We start from the raw sequence: 8,425 nt of genomic DNA, 5'->3' as shown, positions 1-8,425 counted from the left end.
TGGCTCTTTCAGGAGACAAAAATGGTTCTTCTTTGGCATCACTGCAAAAGCCCCTTTTGGAACTTTATACAGTGTATAAACAAGTAATAGGACAGAGCTGAAGTGTGTGTGTGTTGAATGGGGACTAGATGAGGTAAGGCAGGTGTGGCGGTTGGTCTGGTTGTGATTGTTGTCCCTGCGGCTAGAAAGTGTGGGAAAGAGAGCTGAAAGAATGGCAGCACTCCTCTATGCCCATTCACATTCACTTAATACCACAACACTGTTAAGTCATTCCTACTACGCAGTTCATTTTGCAGTTCCCAATCATATATGTATTTTTATAAATGAAATTAGTTTTCTGTCATCTCATTGGTTTAATTGTAGCATTTTGGTTCAGGATCATGCTTTCGTAAGTGAAAGTGATTACAATGAAATGTAATTTGTTATCATTATAGTGGTGAGGGCTTTACTATTTACTATAAATTTAGAATACTTTTTAAAACTATAGACATGATGTAGCTCTGCCCCTTTTCAGCATTGCACTCATTGTCTTCTGTCTTCCGTTTTTATTTCCACAGCGTGATGGTCAGGTTGTGTGAATTTATGAACGACTCATTTTAAAAACTTCCTGGTCTACTAACAGTTACGACATTCGCTTCAAACAATACAATGTTTATGATAATTTTCTGTTAACTCTACAATATGTAAATCCACTTCACCAGCTTATTACTCTTCAACAGTGATTCTAAAGATCACACTTGATTCTCCAACACCTTATGCATCATATTTATCATCCTTGGTGTGAATGGACATTAAATAATGAAAGAAATTTATTTTTGGGTGAACAATCCCTTTAACAGATAACACCAGGGTGTATTTCTTTCTTTTTTTTTTTAATGTAATTCCTGTGTTCTCCATATCACTTTCAATCCTGTTTGTCTTTTATAAAATACTGTTAACAAAAGCCAAGTACTACTACATGTCATCATCCACCAGGAAGTAACATCACTGCGCAAACATCAGTAAGTATAGAGTTAAACTGTCAGGTTCTGGAAGTAAAAATGCTTTTTTTCAATAGGTGAATTAATTTTACTGATAATTTATAAACCCTCAAACACAGGCTGACTGTGAGCTATAAGGCTGTAACCAATTATATATTCTATATCATTAAAGGTTTAAATATTCCTTTTAAATGTTTTAAAAGAAATGTGTAAAAGCATATAAAAATATAATATTAATTACAATTGAAACATTTACACATTTATAAAAAAAATTATATAATTATTTTAGTATGTGTAAAAGTTGTTTAGTATAAATATAAATATAAAAAATATTTTATTATTTTTAAGTATTTTATTTGTACTTAATATTTAAAATACATTTTTAACTTTACGTAATTTTGAATGGAATTTAAAAAAATCCTTTCTTTTTTTCTGCAGGTGAATTGATTTTAACAATGATTTATAAACCTGACTGACTACAAGGTTGTAGCCAATGATATATTCAAAAGTTGAAACCCATCAGCCTGCATTATTAACCTATTTTTTAAACAAACATGTTTAACAGCAGTTTAACTTGTGTAAATAGGATATAATTTAAAACTCTGAGCTTGAGTAGATCATATTTCTGAAAGTACCGTTTCATAGAAGCACTTCCTTAAATTACAACACATCCACATTTTTAATAAGTTACACTGTGTCTACACTGGACAAAACACTATAGACCTCATTATAATCAGTGACCTGTCTACACTGGATGCGGCGCGACACGACAAATCCCCGACAGAAGACTGCAGCTGCGTTCCATTTATGACGTATTGACACAACATTCGAATGATTTTCAACGGTCGCTTTGTCGCGTCCGGTGTAGACGGTTTAACTTGATCAAACGGCACTGCATAACTGGAATTACTCCTTTTTTGAAAGACTATGCACACAGACCCATCCCGGCAAAAATCCCGCCAAAAAGCTCTCAGCTGTGCAGATACACGGTGTACTGCAGAAATAGTTTAGGGAAAAACAGTTTTCACAGCCTTGAGATTGAAGATATCACAGTTTGATGTGTCTGTTTACCTGAACAGTCTTTCCTCACCGTCTGTTTAGTTTGGTCAATATATGGGTCGATATGCAGTAAAAGGCACTGTCTGTGTGTGTGTGTTGGTAGCGTCCGTCTTAACAGCGCTGCAGTCTCTTTTGTGCCCAGTATTATTATCCTCCTCTCTTAAAAAAAAAAAAAAAAACACATTTATTTTTCACCCTTTTTCGCGCCAAAACCAGGGACGGAACAATGTGGACGTTAGACATTTCCCTGTAACCCCTATAGCGCTGTGTGTGAGTTTCTGATATGTGTGGCATTACTGTCTACTGTACGAGTCTTTATACGGGTGTGTTTGTTAAGCGCTATCTCCTTCCTCAAGCCGTGTATGTTAGTGCCTGTGTGTTTCTAGATCAAGGCTGAATGTTTTCACTGGTTGCCTGGGTGCAGCGGGGCCGTTGGTCACCGGTTCGCGGGAGACGGGGATGGGCGTGGCCAGAGCCGGTCTGCTGCACTCCAGCTGCAGTTTAGCGCGCTCGCTTTCCCGCCATCAGTTCCCGCCATGAGGGAGGGGCTTTGGCACAAAGGCGAAGCGCAGAGAGGAGGATTTCCCGCCAAATGCCTCATATGTAAATAAGCCCGGGTGGGAGGGGCATTCAGTCGTTTGCCGCACGGTTAACTCTTTCAGTGCTGGAACGAAGCCTACATAACCCCTCAGCTCATAAAGATGACTTATATAACCACACCGTCTCGCCTTATGTTCCATGTTAAGTAACTTGTGAAACTCGAGCTCTTACAGCATGTATGTGTCTGTGAACTACTAATGTAATTAACAAAGAATTTAGGTGTGAGATTAATGACTTTACCCTGTCTGGAAATGTATTCTTATTTCTGGGCTAACATTTAAGGGTGTAATGGTCTTTATTACACATTAGTGCAGGAAATTAGCATGCAGAGCTCTTAAGGTTTTAAGTAGTTGTAAGTTTGTCCACTGGGTTTTGATCTGATTGACTTTTCCATTACCATTAAATAGATTTCTGAAGTTAAGGTTGTGTGAATGTTTTGTGTTGGCCCTAAGAGAGAGACTGTCTTTGTTGTAGACTTCTCAAAGTTTTGCAGTGTTACCTCAGGGAGAGCCTCGTCTTTTCTGTTTGCAGTATGAGTTCCTGTGCTTTAACACTAGAATGAGATCTGAACAGTCACAGACCCACAGGAATTAAAGGAACGTTTCACCCAAAACTAAACATTTTCAAGCTGTAAATTACATTTCATAGAATGCAAAAGGAGAATTTTTTGAAGAACCAGCAGACTACACACACAAACACACATATATATTAAATGTGTGTGTGTGTGTGTGTGTGTGTGTGTGTGTGTGTGTGTGTGTGTGTGTGTGTGTGTGTGTGAAACAAGGCTTATCAGCAATGCAATTAAAAATGTTTGTAATTTTTTAAATGCTAAAAAAAAAACATACATCAAATTAAACAATGCTATCATCAAAATGTATTTTATTATATATTATAACTTTTAATATTTTATTATTATTATTATTATATACTTTATATTATTAAAGTATTTTACTATAAATTCTTTAAAAATATATATATATATATATATATATATATATATATATATAAATATATATTAGAATAAAAATTACAAATATTTTGCAAAAATTATGTGGTTTAAATATACATTTTAAACATAAAATGAAATGTAAAAACAAAAATGTAATTTGAATGTAAACATTTACACATTTAGACAAAAATAATTATAATAAAATTATTTTGTATGAATGTGTTCGTTTTAATGTATAAAATGTATACATTATATACATTATATTTTGTATTTTGTACATTATAAATGAAAAAATGTTTAAATTGTAATTTTTTTTTAATTTATTCATAATTTTTTGATAAATAGAATGTTCAATGTGTGTTTTTTTTTATGTGTGTGTGTTTTTGTGTATTATATGAATGTTTAAGTATTTAATTATAACATTTGAATATTTCGTTGGACAGCCTTTAGCTTTGATTATGGCATGCATTTGCCATGGCATCATTTAGATAAGCTTCTGCAATGTCACAACATTTATTCCCGTCCAGAGTTGCATTAATTTTTCACCGGGATCTTGTATTGATGATGGGAGAGTCGGACCACTGCGCAAAGTCTTCTCCAGCACATCCCAAAGATTCTCATTGGGGTAAAGCTCTGACTCTGGACTCTGTGGTGGCCAATCCATGTGTGAAAATGATGTTGCGTGCTCACTGAACCACTCTTTCACAATTTGAGCCCCGATGAATCCTGGCATTGTCATCTTGGAATATGCCCGTGCCATCAGGGAAAAAACAATTAATTGATGGAACCTGGTCATTCAGTATATTCAGGTAGTCAGCTGACCTCATTCTTTGGACACATAACATAATCATCCATGCAGTAATTATCCAGTGGGAGGATCTTAAATATTTGCTTAGTTAAATCCTGGTGGTGACTTTTTTTTTTTTGGACGGGCAGTGTGTGTGTGTGTGTGTGTGTGTGTGTGTGTGTGTATGTGTGTGTGTATATATATGTCTACTGTGTGTTTTTGCTTAGTCATTTTTAAATATTTAAAATTACTTTTACCTTGTTTCCTTATAGACACAAGCAAGCGTACTTGTTAATGTTTTGGCTCTGATATGCTGTGTAACCCCTCTGCTGTTACAGTTGGTGTGGGTGTGGACAGCAGGTGGAGGTGATGACGGTTGGGGAATAACCGCACTTCATTACAGCCCCGTGCCAAGAGTTCCCTCGAACAATAGAAAAAGGATACGCACAACAACTACATTGTTACCTAGACTGGGAGTTATGGGAGTGTACTGATAAAGCAGGATAATCAAATGCAGTTAAATAACACAGACGCACGCTTACATCAAACCTTAATAGCCCCTGTCGTAAAACACAGCCGGTAACTGTAACAGGGTCCATGCCCTCCAGATAGAAAATCTCACACTTAACTTCCCTCTCTTCCTGGTTTTTCCCTTGATGTCTGGGGTGGAACAGCCTGGTTCATGTTGGGCCGGTTTGTTCACCTGCCAAGGGACTAGTTAATCCTGAATTTACCTGGAAAACTCTCAAAAATACAGCCAAAGGCAGCTCCCAGTCCAACAAGCCTCATCTGCAGGAAGTGTGATATAGCTTTCTTAGAGTCTCGATGGACAGATGTGAGATGATGGACTGCCTGCATCTGTACTGGGTCAGCACTGGACGTGTCTAGACATGTCAGCACGGTTTATGACAGAATAATCAGTCACTGATAAAATATTTATTTTCAGATGGATGAGAGTCTTGAAGTTACAAAGGTACCAATGGCTTCAATAAACATTTAATCCACCTATGAATAATGCAGTGCCGATGACTAGTGAGCTTTAGTTTGTTCAATTGTAATTACATTAAGGGTGCGTTCAAGAACCAAGTGGTTAAATCATTAGACAGCTTTTTGTCATTACTTAATAAGGTTAACATATCAAAACAACACAAATATGAACACAACCTGTGTTACTTGGTGCGTTTTTGGTATGAAAAACATTGTGCAGAGTTCTTTTCTTCTATATTTTTTCTGAATTTTTACAAAGGCATGTGTATGAATCATATGTGTACACTTTGTCTTAGCTCTCTTCACAGCTTTCCAATAATAACTGCGCACATGCCGTCTCTCATCTCCTGTTGTTCTTTTGTCCCAGATTACTAAAGCTTTCTCTGCACTAATATCAGCCAGACCATCCTCAGACTCACTGGGGCTTCTGTAAAGACGTGGTAACATTTATGTACACATGAAATATGTGGGTGTAAATGTTTTAATAAGAGCTGAAATGAGGCTATAAAAATTTTAGGGCCCCTTGATACTTTAGGGCTGTGAATATAGACAAGACTGCTCAATTCTAGTACGTTGCTGCCCCCTTGTGGTTGGATGTAAAACTTAAAGACACTGTTGCTGAGATTTAGTCATGCATTTAAAAAATAGTCATGTTTTTGGAAATAGCATAACAGGTTAAATACTTGCTACTGCCAAAATACCAACATACTAGTGTTAGTCCAAGAGAAGAACAATAGCTTTACATGAAGCTCTTTTTGTCTACTGAAAACCAGGTGTATAGAGAAAACACTTAAATCTTGCACAGTGCAGTTTTCCCTCAGTAAACTCATAATTTGCTGCTCATATTTAGGTAAGGGTAGCGATATGGCATCTAAAATATGGTCATGCAGAATAACGCATTAATATGTGCTTTATAAGTAGGCTTCTAATAAACAGCCAATATGCTGGTAAGCAACTGGATAGTGTTCCCTAATGTAAAGCGTTACCTCTATATTATATTGTTAGCATAATCATTTGACTTGAAAGTTGAAATAAAACAAAGCAACAAATAGTATACATTTCAGATTGCATCAGTGTTTGGTTTGTCCTTTGGCCTTGTTTATTTATTTATTTATTTTAATTTTTTTGCTTAAATACACCAGCAGTAGTGTGAACTCTACAAATCTATGTGCAAAATGATAATCTAGGTCTAGGTTCTAAAATAATTCTTATTCATTTTGTTATGTTTTGTTTGTTGAATCATATTTTTTGAGTGAAAATATAGTAGGACTGTATATTAAAAAAAAAATTCAGTACATGTATTGAAAAGTTTGGGAAGAGTAAAGTTTTTTTTCATGTTTTTGAAAGAAGACTCTTATGAATGCATTTATTATAGTATTTGATTAACAATATATGATAAAAAAAAAAATATGAAATATGAATTTTTTTTAAAGATGAATAATGGCAATGATGAATCTTTAGCATCATTACTCCAGTCTTCAGTCACATGATTCTTCAGAAATCCCTCTAATATGCTGATTTGATGCTTGATCATTTTATTTTAACTATGAGTGTTGAAAACAGCTGTGCTGCTTAATTTCGTAAAAACTATGATCGTTTTCAGTATTCTTCAAAAGAACAGCATTGAAAATTATTGAAAATAATTGTAACATAACAAAATGTCTTTACTGTTACATTGAATGAGTTTAAAGCATCCTTGCTAATTAAAAGTATTAATTTCATAAAAATTAAGAAAAAAAAAAAACTTGCTGACCAAAAATTTTAATTGTCAATTATAATCTTGCATATTACTAGCATATTGGCTGTTTATTAGTAGCCTACTTATAAAGCACATATTAATGCATTATTCTGCATGACCATACATGACATGATTGTATTGATAAAATTGGGTTGCATTAATTCTCTGAACTGGTAATGAAATAGACTGTCTTTGCAGTGATTGGCTTTAGTGTAGTGTAGGGGTGGGCGATAAGGCAACAAATATATCACTTTTTTTTTTTTTTTTTTTTTTTTTAGAAATATCACAATTCTTTGTCATGCTAGTTTAACTATTTTGCAAGTTGTCTGAGCATAACAGCCTAACTAATTTTGGTATTTAGGCCAAAACGGGCAAAGATAAAAATCTTTGTCATTTTTTTATATTTGTTATTAAAAAAAAAAAAGAAAAAAGATACACATTACAAATACACATAATATACAAATAAAACAAACAGTGCTTTATTTTCAGGTACAATAGGAGTATTTAGCAGGAGCATTCAAGAAATAGACTGTAAAAATATAAGAATAAAACACTATATTGATCGATTCCTATTAAAACAACTGTATTGAAGTTTTTCAGTCAAGAGTAGTGAGTGATATTTCTCTTTGTGTTTTGTTTTATTAACATTTAAAAGAATAGTTAACCCAAAAATAAAAATTCTGTCATCTGTCTGTCAGTTCTGTCATAGTGTTTTATTTTTTATACCATCATTTACTCACTCAAAATTGTTTTCAACCTGAATGAGACTCTTTCTTCTGCTGAACATAAAAGCAGTTTTGAAGAAAGTGGAAAAACCAACATTGATTTCCCACAATCTTCAAAATATCTTCTTTTGTTTTCAGAACAAGAAAGAAATTAATACAGGTTTGGGACAACATGTGAGTGAGTAAATAATGATAGAAATTAAATTTTAAGGTTAACTATCCCTTTAATGACAGTCGGCAGCATGTTTGATACTGTCCCTTTGAGAGTTGCACGCATCTAATATACAGGCACCTATACTGTTTTTCTCTCAACTGTTTACTTTCATTTTAGACATAACCAACTGAGTCTATATGTAAGCCTTGTGTGTTTTGACAGTATTGGCGCAAAAGATAACTTACTTCAGTAACCAGGCACTACTTGACAGGCTTTTAAAGTGCAGCGTCCTGTGAGAGTAACTCTACCTCTGAGTTAATGCTGATGTGAATGCATGTGGCGTTGCATATTGAGACAGAGGCGCCAGAACTGCATCTTACAGAATGTGAGCTGTAACACGATATTTCTTCAAAAGCAGATCGTCCACGATCAAAAATCGTCATATC

This window comes from Cyprinus carpio, chromosome B19, assembly GCF_018340385.1.
Source record: "Cyprinus carpio isolate SPL01 chromosome B19, ASM1834038v1, whole genome shotgun sequence".
Lineage (NCBI taxonomy): Eukaryota > Metazoa > Chordata > Actinopteri > Cypriniformes > Cyprinidae > Cyprinus > Cyprinus carpio.
Note: the sequence above shows the minus strand (reverse complement) of the source record.